This window comes from Lathyrus oleraceus, chromosome 2, assembly GCF_024323335.1.
Source record: "Lathyrus oleraceus cultivar Zhongwan6 chromosome 2, CAAS_Psat_ZW6_1.0, whole genome shotgun sequence".
In the NCBI taxonomy this organism is placed as follows: Eukaryota; Viridiplantae; Streptophyta; class Magnoliopsida; order Fabales; family Fabaceae; genus Lathyrus; species Lathyrus oleraceus.
The window spans coordinates 20,631,282-20,646,009 of NC_066580.1; the positions used below are offsets into that span (position 1 = coordinate 20,631,282).

A 14,728-nucleotide genomic window follows, 5' to 3' on the forward strand; every position below is an offset into this window, starting at 1 on the left:
GTGGCTTTATTACATCAAAGATGGAAAAACATTTTATAGAAGATAAGTACATAACTGATAAATTGGCAATGCAATATAGGATGTTAGTGGTGTAGCTAATTCTACTCTAATTATATATAATGAAGAATATGTCATGATTAGAATTTTAAATTTAATATTGAATGGAATTCTCCTGACTGAGGAATTTCAAAGACGAAATACGCAAGCATTACATGTTTCCAAAAGAATGCTATGATGTATAGGGTGGTATGCAAGCATAAAAAGAAGTGTGACTATATTGTCTTGTGTAGTAGAGTAGTAAGAATAACAACGTTAAGCATGAATAAATTATCTTTCTATCGCAAATAAGGAATAGTATTCATTAATACAAATATCACGATATATTGGGTTGAACAAGTAAATTTTTGACAAACTCAATAATAATACCAAGATGATGTTAACCGAGGTGGTGACACGTATAAGAATAATGTATGTAATTGAGATCCCTAATTATGGGATATTTAAGGCAAGATAAAATGCAGGAAATTTTTCAAGAAATTGAAACCTACTTTATATAGTATATGAGTATTATAAACAGGTAGTGTGTAAAATAAATAAGTAATAATAACTGATAGGCTTTCGACAACTTGCACCTGTGGCCTAATGGATAAGGCGTTTGACTTCTAATCAAGCGATTGTGGGATCGAGTCCCACCAGGTGGGGAAATATTAGTTCTCTCTCTTTTTTATATATAACATTGAAGATGACTTTTGTTTTGTTTCTTGTGAATGCTAAAAAAGGGTGAACAGGTCTCACATAAGTGGTGACATTTGTGAGAATATGTTGTTTTGTAAATCCTTAAAACCGTTACCCATTTTGGTCTTGTATAATGTTAGTGAGAGATCATTTCGTGGACATTAGATCCACTTGTTCACTATGTGATGCATGATGTCTTTGGGGAGGTACTATAGGATCTGTTAGATGGATCTAACGATCTCTTTCCAAATTCCCCGATAAAGATCATGGAATATAAAAAATTGGACTTTGACTCAAACAAAAACAAATTTCATTAGTAGGAATATCTCAATAGATATAAATTATAAATAAGAATTAAAAAATCACAACCAATTGATTTGAATACTTATAAACTATAATTTAGAAAGTGTTAAGTTTTATGACAACCGACACTTTTACTTTATTTTTGATTTTGTTGTCACTTTAAAAGTTGACTTGATAGTATGGTTATTCAAATATAAGTTTAATAGTAAAAAATAAATTGAATATATATGTAAAAAGTATTAGTTAATTGATACTAACTGGCGCCTTAGACCTACTTGGCCATCTCAAGTTATTGTGATATTTTTGAAGAATGTTTGAAATAGTTTGTGTAATATGCATGCAGTGGTTGTGTAATCTTTATGTATCATTCCAGTTTATTTTTTGTACCTGTGATAAGCTAAGTAAGTGGTCTTTAGGAATCTCATGTGTGCAAAGTGATGATTTGACCTAACTTTATCAATCAATATATATAATTTTAGTCTCTCTTAAAGAGCCTCAATCTTCTGCCTATAGTGGTGTTTATATACATTGTTTCATTAGAGTTAGGTAGATAGTAATTATTTTATATTGTTTCATTACACATGCAAAAAGTTAAGTTTGAGTTTCTTCTGGAATAAAAAATGTTTTACTTTTAGGGTTGGGGATACTAGAGTCTGTGAATTAAAAAAGTGTCGGTCTACTAAACAATTTATAGAAGTTAGAAAAATTGTAACAATGTTAAAACTTAGAGATTCGGCTAAAAGAAAGAGAGAAAAAAGAAAGTCCAAATTCTAAGTACACATCAGTTAATACAAAAAGAAGAATATTTAAGAATAGTGTAAAAATAAGAGGATAGTATGTACTTAACTCCAAGGAATTAAACATATTCGCCAAATATATCCCACCTTGGCATAAGTCAAGTTACAACCTGTGAAAAAACTCAAAAGCATGTTTTCGAATAAAAAAGTGAGAAATTTTTAGAATTCTTAAAATTCAAAAGTTTGATGTTAATTGTATGTGAATGAGTGTTTACCATATTGCTTCAACATGAGTGAACGGTGAGATTGAGAGGAGGTTGAGTTACAAAAAGTTGAAGAAAAGCTCTTTGAATTATATATGATTTAAGCAAGGAATTAAAGTGATAACTCAATAACAATTGGTGTCTGTCATTGGTTTGGTAAGTATAAAGTTTTTGAGGAAGATGACAATATGAACGAGTTCCTTGAAGATAAGCAATAGTACATGCGATGAAACATTAATGAATATCTCCGAGGTATATATTTTGATGATGGTGATGAAGAATAATTAATATATTTGATGTGTTTTCAGTGCATATGTGAGTCAAACTAATAAAACACATAATGTTGAGGGTGTTGACGACCACCATGAACCACCACCACCACGTGGCTTTATTACATCAAAGATGGAAAAACAATTTTATAGAAGATAAGTACATAACTGATAATTTGGCAATGCAATATAGGATGTTAGTGGTGTAGCTAATTCTACTCTAATTATATATAATGAAGAAATGTCATGATTAAGAATTTTAAATTTAATATTTGAATGGAATTCTCCTGACTGAGGAATTTCAAAGACGAATACGCAAGCATTACATGTTTCCAAAAGAATGCTATGATGTATAGGGTGGTATGCAAGCAAAAAAGAAATGTGACTATATTGTCTTGTGTAGAGTGAGTAGTAAGAATAACAACGTTAAGCATGAATAAATTATCTTTCAATCGCAAATAAGGAATAGTATTCATTAATACAAATATCACGATATATTGGGTTGAACAAGTAAATTTTTGACAAACTCAATAATAATACCAAGATGATGTTAACCGAGGTGGTGACACGTATAAGAATAATGTATGTAATTGAGATCCCTAATTATGGGATATTTAAGGCAAGATAAAATGCAGGAAATTTTTCAAGAAATTGAAACCTACTTTATATAGTATATGAGTATTATAAACAGGTAGTGTGTAAAATAAATAAGTAATAATAACTGATAGGCTTTCGACAACTTGCACCTGTGGCCTAATGGATAAGGCGTTTGACTTCTAATCAAGCGATTGTGGGATCGAGTCCCACCAGGTGTGGATAATATTAGTTCTCTCTCTCTTTTTATATATAACATTGAAGATGACTTTTGTTTTGTTTCTTGTGAATGCTAAAAAAGGGTGAACAGGTCTCACATAAGTGGTGACATTTGTGAGAATATGTTGTTTTGTAAATCCTTAAAACCGTTACCCATTTTGGTCTTGTATAATGTTAGTGAGAGATCATTTCGTGGACATTAGATCCACTTGTTCACTATGTGATGCATGTCTTTTGGGAGGTACTATAGGATCTGTTAGATGGATCTAACGATCTCTTTTCCAAATTCCCCGATAAAGATCATGGAATATAAAAAAATTGGACTTTGACTCAAACAAAAACAAATTTCATTAGTAGGAATATCTCAATAGATATAAATTATAAATAAGAATTAAAAAATCACAACCAATTGATTGAATACTTATATAAACTATAATTTAGAAAGTGTTAAGTTTTATGACAACCGACACTTTTACTTTATTTTTGATTTTGTTGTCACTTTAAAAGTTGACTTGATAGTATGGTTATTCAAATATAAGTTTAATAGTAAAAAATAAATTGAATATATATGTAAAAAGTATTAGTTTAATTGATACTAACTGGCGCCTTAGACCTACTTGGCCATCTCAAGTTATTGTGATATTTTTGAAGAATGTTTGAAATAGTTTGTGTAATATGCATGCAGTGGTTGTGTTAATCTTTATGTATCATTCCAGTTTTATTTTTTTGTACCTGTGATAAGCTAAGTAAGTGGTCTTTAGGAATCTCATGTGTGCAAAGTGATGATTTGACCTAACTTTATCAATCAATATATATAATTTTAGTCTCTCTTAAAGAGCCTCAATCTTCTGCCTATAGTGGTGTTTATATACATTGTTTCATTAGAGTTAGGTAGATAGTTATAATTTTATATTGTTTCATTACACATGCAAAAAGTTAAGTTTGAGTTTCTTCTGGAATAAAAAATGTTTTACTTTTAGGGTTGGGGATACTAGAGTCTGTGAATTAAAAAAGTGTCGACTAAAACAATTTATAGAAGTTAGAAAAATTGTAACAATGTTAAAACTTAGAGATTCGGCTAAAAGAAGAGAAAAAAAGAAAGTCAAAATTCTAAGTACACATCAGTTAATACAAAAAGAAGAATATTTAAGAATAGTGTAAAATAAGAGGATAGTATGTACTTAACTCCAAGGAATTAAACATATTCGCCAATATATCCCACCTTGGCATAAGTCAAGTTACAACCTGTGAAAAAACTCAAAAGCATGTTTTCGAATAAAAAGAGTGAGAAATTTTTAGAATTCTTAAAAATTCAAAAGTTTGATGTTAATTGTATGTGAATGAGTGTTTACCATATTGCTTCAACATGAGTGAACGGTGAGATTGAGAGGAGGTTGAGTATACAAAAAGTTGAAGAAAAGCTCTTTGAATTATATATGATTTAAGCAAGGAATTAAAGTGATAACTCAATAACAATTGGTGTCTGTCATTGGTTTGGTAAGTATAAAGTTTTTGAGGAAGATGACAATTATGAACGAGTTCCTTGAAGATAAGCAATAGTACATGCGATGAAACAATTAATGAATATCTCAGAGGTATATACTTTGATGATGGTGATGAAGAACTAATTAATATATTGATGTTGTTTTCAGTGCATATGTGAGTCAACTAATTAAAACACATAATGTTGAGGGTGTTACGACCACCAATGAACCACCACCACCACGTGGCTTATTACATCAAAGATGGAAAAACATTTTATAGAAGATAAGTACATAACTGATAAATTTGGCAATGCAATATAGGATGTTAGTGGTGTAGCTAATTCTACTCTAATTATATATAATGAAGAATATGTCATGATTAAGAATTTTAAATTTAATATTTGAATGGAATTCTCCTGACTGAGGAATTTCAAAGACGAAATACGCAAGCATTACATGTTTCCAAAAGAATGCTATGATGTATAGGGTGGTATGCAAGCATAAAAAGAAGTGTGACTATATTGTCTTGTGTAGTAGAGTAGTAAGAATAACAACGTTAAGCATGAATAAATTATCTTTCTATCGCAAATAAGGAATAGTATTCATTAATACAAATATCACAATATATTGGGTTGAACAAGTAAATTTTTGACAAACTCAATAATAATACCAAGATGATGTTAACCGAGGTGGTGACACGTATAAGAATAATGTATGTAATTGAGATCCCTAATTATGGGATATTTAAGGCAAGATAAAATGCAGGAAATTTTTCAAGAAATTGAAACCTACTTTATATAGTATATGAGTATTATAAACAGGTAGTGTGTAAAATAAAGAAGTAATAATAACTGATAGGTTTTCGACAACTTGCACCTGTGGCCTAATGGATAAGTCGTTTGACTTCTAATCAAGCGATTGTGGGTTCGAGTCCCACCTGGTGTGGATAATATTATTTCTCTCTCTTTTTATATATATATTTATAGATATATATAACTTTATGGTGTGCCAATTACATCAACGCCATTGTATTTGTTTTTTTGAGAGACATTGAAGATGACTTTTGTTTTGTTTCTTGTGAATGCTAAAAAAGGGTGAACAGGTCTCACATAAGTTGTGACATTTGTGAGAATATGTTGTTTTGTAAATCCTTAAAACCGTTACCCATTTTGGTCTTGTATAATGTTAGTGAGAGATCATTTCGTGGACATTAGATCCACTTGTTCACTATGTGATGCATGTCTTTTGGGAGGTACTATAGGATCTGTTAGATGGATCTAACGATCTCTTTTCCAAATTCCCCGATAAAGATCATGGAATATAAAAAAATTGGACTTTGACTCAAACAAAAACAAATTTCATTAGTAGGAATATCTCAATAGATATAAATTATAAATAAGAATTAAAAAAATCACAACCAATTGATTTGAATACTTATATAAACTATAATTTAGAAAGTGTTAAGTTTTATGTCAACCGACACTTTTACTTTATTTTTTATTTTGTTGTCACTTTAAAAGTTGACTTGATAGTATGATTATTCAAATATAAGTTTAATAGTAAAAAATGAATTGAATATATATGTAAAAAGTATTAGTTTAATTGATACTAACTGGCGCCTTAGACCTACTTGGCCATCTCAAGTTATTGTGATATTTTCGAAGAATGTTTGAAATAGTTTGTGTAATATGCATGCAGTGGTTGTGTTAATCTTTATGTATCATTCCAGTTTTATTTTTTGTACCTGTGATAAGCTAAGTAAGTGGTCTTTAGGAATCTCATGTGTGCAAAGTGATGATTTGACCTAACTTTATCAATCAATATATATAATTTTAGTCTCTCTTAAAGAGCCTCAATCTTCTGCCTATAGTGGTGTTTATATACATTGTTTCATTTGAGTTAGGTAGATAGTTATTTTTTTATATTGTTTCATTACACATGCAAAAAGTTAAGTTTGAGTTTCTTCTGGAATAAAAAATGTTTTACTTTTAGGGTTGGGGATACTAGAGTCTGTGAATTAAAAAAGTGTCGACTAAAACAATTTATAGAAGTTAGAAAAATTGTAACAATGTTAAAACTTAGAGATTCGGCTAAAAGAAAGAGAAAAAAAGAAAGTCAAAATTCTAAGTACACATCAGTTAATACAAAAAGAAGAATATTTAAGAATAGTGTAAAAATAAGAGGATAGTATGTACTTAACTCCAAGGAATTAAACATATTCGCCAAATATATCCCACCTTGGCATAAGTCAAGTTACAACCTGTGAAAAAACTCAAAAGTATGTTTTCGAATAAAAAAGTGAGAAATTTTTAGAATTCTTAAAAATTCAAAAGTTTGATGTTAATTGTATGTGAATGAGTGTTTACCATATTGCTTCAACATGAGTGAACGGTGAGATTGAGAGGAGGTTGAGTATACAAAAAGTTGAAGAAAAGCTCTTTGAATTATATATGATTTAAGCAAGGAATTAAAGTGATAACTCAATAACAATTGGTGTCTGTCATTGGTTTGGTAAGTATAAAGTTTTTGAGGAAGATGACAATTATGAACGAGTTCCTTGAAGATAAGCAATAGTACATGCGATGAAACAATTAATGAATATCTCAGAGGTATATACTTTGATGATAGTGATGAAGAACTAATTAATATATTTGATGTTGTTTTCAGTGCATATGTGAGTCAAACTAATAAAACACATAATGTTGAGGGTGTTACGACCACCAATGAACCACCACCACCACGTGGCTTTATTACATCAAAGATGGAAAAACATTTTATAGAAGATAAGTACATAACTGATAAATTTGGCAATGCAATATAGGATGTTAGTGGTGTAGCTAATTCTACTCTAATTATATATAATGAAGAATATGTCATGATTAAGAATTTTAAATTTAATATTTGAATGGAATTCTCCTGACTGAGGAATTTCAAAGACGAAATACGCAAGCATTACATGTTTCCAAAAGAATGCTATGATGTATAGGGTGGTATGCAAGCATAAAAAGAAGTGTGACTATATTGTCTTGTGTAGTAGAGTAGTAAGAATAACAACGTTAAGCATGAATAAATTATCTTTCTATCGCAAATAAGGAATAGTATTCATCAATACAAATATCACGATAAATTGGGTTGAACTAGTAAATTTTTGACAAACTCAATAATAATACCAAGATGATATTAACCGAGGTGGTGACACATATAAGAATAATGTATGTAATTGAGATCCCTAATTATGGGATATTTAAGGCAAGATAAAATGCAGGAAATTTTTCAAGAAATTGAAACCTACTTTATATAGTATATGAGTATTATAAACAGGTAGTGTGTAAAATAAAGAAGTAATAATAACTGATAGGTTTTTGACAACTTGCACCTGTGGCCTAATGGATAAGGCGTTTGACTTCTAATCAAGCGATTGTGGGTTCGAGTCCCACCAGGTGTGGATAATATTATGGTCTTGTCTCTTTTCCAAATTCCATTTGATTTTGACTCAAACAAAATCAAATTTCATTTAGAAAGTTTTAGATTTGAATACTTATATAAACTATAATTTAGAAAGTTTTAAGTTTTATGACAACCGAAACTTTTAATTTATTTTTGATTTTGTTGTCACTTTAAAAGTTGACTTGATAGTATGATTATTCAAATATAAGTTTAATAGTAAAAAATAAATTGAATATATATGTAAAAAATATTAGTTTAATTGATACTAACTGGCGCCTTAGACCTACTTGGCCATCTCAACTTATTGTGATATTTTCGAAAAATGTTTGAAATAGTTTGTGTAATATGCATGCAGTGGTTGTGTTAATCTTTATGTATCATTCCAGTTTTATTTTTTTGTACCTGTGATAAGCTAAGTAAGTGGTCTTTAGGAATCTCGTGTGTGCAAAGTGAATGTTTGACCTAACTTTATCAATCAATATATATATAATTTTAGTCTCTCTTAAAGAGCCTCAATCTTCTGCCTATAGTGGTGTTTATATACATTGTTTCATTAGAATTAGGTAGATAGTTATTTTTTTATATTGTTTCATTACACATGCAAAAAGTTAAGTTTGAGTTTCTTCTGGAATAAGAAAAGTTTTACTTTTAGGGTTGGGGATACTAGAGTCTGTGAATTAAAAAAGTGTCGACTAAAACAATTTATAGAAGTTAGAAAAATTGTAACAATGTTAAAACTTAGAGATTCGGCTTAAAGAAAGAGAAAAAAAAAGTCAAAATTCTAAGTACACATCAATTAATACAAAAAGAAGAATATGTAAGAATAGTGTAAAAATAAGAGGATAGTATGTACTTAACTCCAAGGAATTAAACATATTCGCCAAATATATCCCACCTTGGCATAAGTCAAGTTACAACCTGTGAAAAACTCAAAAGCATGTTTTCGAATAAAAAAGTGAGAAATTTTTAGAATTCTTAAAAATTCAAAAGTTTGATGTTAATTGTATGTGAATGAGTGTTTACCATATTGCTTCAACATGAGTGAACGGTGAGATTGAGAGGAGGTTGAGTATACAAAAAGTTGAAGAAAAGCTCTTTGAATTATATATGATTTAAGCAAGGAATTAAAGTGATAACTCAATAACAATTGGTGTCTGTCATTGGTTTGGTAAGTATAAAGTTTTTGAGGAAGATGACAATTATGAACGAGTTCCTTGAAGATAAGCAATAGTACATGCGATGAAACAATTAATGAATATCTCAGAGGTATATACTTTGATGATAGTGATGAAGAACTAATTAATATATTTGATGTTGTTTTCAGTGCATATGTGAGTCAAACTAATAAAACACATAATGTTGAGGGTGTTACGACCACCAATGAACCACCACCACCACGTGGTTTTATTACATAAAAGATGGAAAAACATTTTATAGAAGATAAGTACATAACTGATAAATTTGGCAATGCAATATAGGATGTTAGTGGTGTAGATAATTCTACTCTAATTATATATAATGAAGAATATGACATGATTAAGAATTTAAATTTAATATTTGAATGGAATTCTCCTGACTGAGGAATTTCAAAGACGAAATACGCAAGCATACATGTTTCCAAAAGAATGCTATGATGTATAGGGTGGTATGCAAGCATAAAAAGAAGTGTGACTATATTGTCTTGTGTAGTAGAGTAGTAAGAATAACAACGTTAAGCATGAATAAATTATCTTTCTATCGCAAATAAGGAATAGTATTCATCAATACAAATATCACGATATATTGGGTTGAACAAGTAAATTTTTGACAAACTCAATAATAATACCAAGATGATGTTAACCGAGGTGGTGACACATATAAGAATAATGTATGTAATTGAGATCCCTAATTATGGGATATTTCAGGCAAGATAAAATGCAGGAAATTTTTCAAGAAATTGAAACCTACTTTATATAGTATATGAGTATTATAAGGAATTTTTCAAGAAATTCCAGTTTTATTTTTTTGTACCTGTGATAAGCTAAGTAAGTGGTCTTTAGGAATCTCGTGTGTGCAAAGTGAATGTTTGACCTAACTTTATCAATCAATATATATATAATTTTAGACTCTCTTAAAGAGCCTCAATCTTCTGCCTATAGTGGTGTTTATATACATTGTTTCATTAGAATTAGGTAGATAGTTATTTTTTTATATTGTTTCATTACACATGCAAAAAGTTAAGTTTGAGTTTCTTCTGGAATAAGAAAAGTTTTACTTTTAGGGTTGGGGATACTAGAGTCTGTGAATTAAAAAAGTGTCGACTAAAACAATTTATAGAAGTTAGAAAAATTGTAACAATGTTAAAACTTAGAGATTCGGCTTAAAGAAAGAGAAAAAAAAAGTCAAAATTCTAAGTACACATCAATTAATACAAAAAGAAGAATATGTAAGAATAGTGTAAAAATAAGAGGATAGTATGTACTTAACTCCAAGGAATTAAACATATTCGCCAAATATATCCCACCTTGGCATAAGTCAAGTTACAACCTGTGAAAAAACTCAAAAGCATGTTTTCGAATAAAAAAGTGAGAAATTTTTAGAATTCTTAAAAATTCAAAAGTTTGATGTTAATTGTATGTGAATGAGTGTTTACCATATTGCTTCAACATGAGTGAACGGTGAGATTGAGAGGAGGTTGAGTATACAAAAAGTTGAAGAAAAGCTCTTTGAATTATATATGATTTAAGCAAGGAATTAAAGTGATAACTCAATAACAATTGGTGTCTGTCATTGGTTTGGTAAGTATAAAGTTTTTGAGGAAGATGACAATTATGAACGAGTTCCTTGAAGATAAGCAATAGTACATGCGATGAAACAATTAATGAATATCTCAGAGGTATATACTTTGATGATAGTGATGAAGAACTAATTAATATATTTGATGTTGTTTTCAGTGCATATGTGAGTCAAACTAATAAAACACATAATGTTGAGGGTGTTACGACCACCAATGAACCACCACCACCACGTGGCTTTATTACATAAAAGATGGAAAAACATTTTATAGAAGATAAGTACATAACTGATAAATTTGGCAATGCAATATAGGATGTTAGTGGTGTAGATAATTCTACTCTAATTATATATAATGAAGAATATGACATGATTAAGAATTTTAAATTTAATATTTGAATGGAATTCTCCTGACTGAGGAATTTCAAAGACGAAATACGCAAGCATTACATGTTTCCAAAAGAATGCTATGATGTATAGGGTGGTATGCAAGCATAAAAAGAAGTGTGACTATATTGTCTTGTGTAGTAGAGTAGTAAGAATAACAACGTTAAGCATGAATAAATTATCTTTCTATCGCAAATAAGGAATAGTATTCATCAATACAAATATCACGATATATTGGGTTGAACAAGTAAATTTTTGACAAACTCAATAATAATACCAAGATGATGTTAACCGAGGTGGTGACACATATAAGAATAATGTATGTAATTGAGATCCCTAATTATGGGATATTTAAGGCAAGATAAAATGCAGGAAATTTTTCAAGAAATTGAAACCTACTTTATATAGTATATGAGTATTATAAACAGGTAGTGTGTAAAATAAAGAAGTAATAATAACTGATAGGTTTTTGACAACTTGCACCTGTGGCCTAATGGATAAGGCGTTTGACTTCTAATCAAGCGATTGTGGGTTCGAATCCCACCAGGTGTGGATAATATTAGTTATCTGTCTCTTTTATATAGATATATATAACTTTATGGTGTGCCAATTACATCAACGCCATTGTATTTTTTTTTGAGAGACATTGAAGATGACTTTTGTTTTGTTTCTTGTGAATGCTAAAAAGGGTCAACAGGTCTCACATAAGTGGTGACATTTGTGAGAATATGTTGTTTTGTAAATCCTTAAAACCGTTTCCCATTTTGGTCTTGTATAATGTTAGTGAGAGATCATTTCGTGGACATTAGATCCACTTGTTCATTATGTGATGCATGTCTTTTGGGAGATACTATAGGATCTTTTAGATGGATCTAACTATCTCTTTTCCAAATTCCCCGATAAGCATCATGGAATATAAAAAAATTGGACTTTGAATCAAACAAAAACAAATTTCATTAGTAGGAATATCTCAATAGATATAAATTATAAATAAGAATTGAAAAAATCACAACCAATTGATTTGAATACTTATATAAACTAAAATTTAGAAAGTGTTAAGTTTTATGACAACCGACACTTTTACTTTATTTTTGATTTTGTTGTCACTTTAAAAGTTGACTTGATAGTATGATTATTCAAATATAGGTTTAATAGTAAAAAATGAATTGAATATATATGTAAAAAATATTAGTTTAATTGATACTAACTGGCGCCTTAGACCTACTAGGCCATCTCAACTTATTGTGATATTTTCGAAGAATGTTTGAAATAGTTTCTGTAATATGCATGCAGTGGTCGTGTTAATCTTTATGTATCATTCCAGTTTTATTTTTTTGTACCTGTGATAAGCTAAGTAAGTGGTCTTTAGGAATCTCATGTGTGCAAAGTGATGATTTGACCTAACTTTATCAATCAATATATATATAATTTTAGTCTCTCTTAAAGAGCCTCAATCTTCTGCCTATAGTGGTGTTTATATACATTGTTTCATTAGAGTTAGGTAGATAGTTATTTTTTTATATTGTTTCATTACACATGCAAAAAGTTAAGTTTGAGTTTCTTCTGGAATAAGAAATGTTTTACTTTTAGGGTTGGGGATACTAGAGTCTGTGAATTAAAAAAGTGTCGACTAAAACAATTTATAGAAGTTAGAAAAATTGTAACAATGTTAAAACTTAGAGATTCGGCAAAAAGAAAGAAAAAAAAGAAACTCAAAATTCTAAGTACACATCAGTTAATACAAAAAGAAGAATATGTAAGAATAGTGTAAAAATAGGAGGATAGTACGTACTTAACTCCAAGGAATTAAACATATTCGCCAAATATATCCCACCTTGGCATAAGTCAAGTTACAACCTGTGAAAAAACTCAAAAGCATGTTTTCGAATAAAAAAGTGAAATTTTTTTAGAATTCTTAAAAATTAAAAAGTTTGATGTTAATTGTATGTGAATGAGTGTTTACCATATTGCTTCAACATGAGTGAACAATGAGATTGAGAGGAGGTTGAGTATACAAAAAGTTAAAGAAAAGCTCTTTGAATTATATATGATTTAAGCAAGGAATTAAAGTGATAACTCAATAACAATTGGTGTCTGTCAATGGTTTGGTAAGTATAATGTTTTTGAGGAAGATGACAATTATGAACGAGTTCCTTGAAGATAAGCAATAGTACATGCGATGAAACAATTAATGAATATCTCAGAGTATATACTTTGATGATAGTGATGAAGAACTAATTAATATATTTGATGTTGTTTTCAGTGCATATGTGAGTCAAACTAATAAAACACATAATGTTGAGGGTGTTACGACCACCAATGAACCACCACCACCACCACGTGGCTTTATTACATAAAAGATGGAAAAACATTTTATAAAAGATAAGTACATAACTGATAAATTTGGCAATGCAATATAGGATGTTAGTGGTGAAGATAATTCTACTCTAATTATATATAATGTAGAGTATGTCACGATTAAGAATTTTTAATTTAATATTTGAATGGAATTCTCCTGACTGAGGAATTTCAAAGACGAAATACGCAAGCATTACATGTTTCCAAAATAATGCTATGATGTATAGGATGGTATGCAAGAATAAAAAGAAGTGTGACTATATTGTCTTGTGCAGTAGAGTAGTAAGAATAACAACGTTAAGCATGAGTAAATTATCTTTCTATCGCAAATAAGGAATAGTATTGATCAATACAAATAACACGATATATTGGGTTGAAAAAGTAAATTTTTGACAAACTCAATAATAATACCAAGATGATGTTAATCGAGGTGGTGACACATATAAGAATAATGTATGTAATTGAGATACCAAATTATGGGATCTTTAAGGCAAGATAAAATGTTAGAATTTTTTTTGGATGAAACTCTAGCAAGAAATTGAAACCTACTTTATACAGTATATGAGTATTATAAACGGGTAGTGTGTAAAATAAAGAAGTAATAATAATTGATAGGTTTTCGACAACTTGCACCTGTGGCCTAATTGATAAGGTGTTTGACTTCTAATCAAGCGGACATTAGATCCACTTGTTCATTATGTGATGCATGTCTTTTGGGAGATACTATAGGATCTGCTAGATGGATCTAATGATCTCTTTTCCAAATTCCCCGATAAGCATCATGGAATATAAAAAATTGGACTTTGACTCAAACAAAAACAAATTTCATTATTAGGAATATCTCAATAGATATAAATTAAAAAAATCACAACCAATTGATTTGAAATTTTGTTGTCACTTTAAAAGTTGACTTGATAGTATAATTATTCAAATATAAGTTTAATAGTAAAAAATAAATTGAATATATATGTAAAAAATATTAGTTTATTTGATACTAACTGGCGCCTTAGACCTACTTGGCCATCTCAACTTATTGTGATATTTTCGAAGAATGTTTGAAATAGTTTGTGTAATATGCATGCAGTGGTCGTGTTAATCTTTATGTATCATTCCAGTTTTATCTTTTTGTACCTGTGATAAGCTAAGTAAGTGGTCTTTAG

The 14,728-nt window shown here is 29.5% G+C and overlaps 5 non-coding genes across 5 annotated transcripts; all 5 read left to right on the forward strand.

The window, feature by feature from the left end:
• The first annotated feature begins 628 nt into the window (after positions 1-628).
• Positions 629-701, forward strand: TRNAR-UCU (transfer RNA arginine (anticodon UCU)). The gene has a single exon. It is a non-coding gene; the product is annotated as a tRNA-Arg (tRNA).
• Positions 702-3,049: 2,348 nt separating this feature from the next.
• Positions 3,050-3,122, forward strand: TRNAR-UCU (transfer RNA arginine (anticodon UCU)). The gene has a single exon. It is a non-coding gene; the product is annotated as a tRNA-Arg (tRNA).
• A 2,354-nt stretch (positions 3,123-5,476) lies between these two features.
• TRNAR-UCU (transfer RNA arginine (anticodon UCU)) lies at positions 5,477-5,549 on the forward strand. The gene has a single exon. It is a non-coding gene; the product is annotated as a tRNA-Arg (tRNA).
• Positions 5,550-7,976: 2,427 nt separating this feature from the next.
• Positions 7,977-8,049, forward strand: TRNAR-UCU (transfer RNA arginine (anticodon UCU)). Its single transcript has one exon. It is a non-coding gene; the product is annotated as a tRNA-Arg (tRNA).
• Positions 8,050-11,689: 3,640 nt separating this feature from the next.
• On the forward strand, positions 11,690-11,762 carry TRNAR-UCU (transfer RNA arginine (anticodon UCU)). Its single transcript has one exon. It is a non-coding gene; the product is annotated as a tRNA-Arg (tRNA).
• The last annotated feature ends 2,966 nt before the right edge of the window (positions 11,763-14,728 follow it).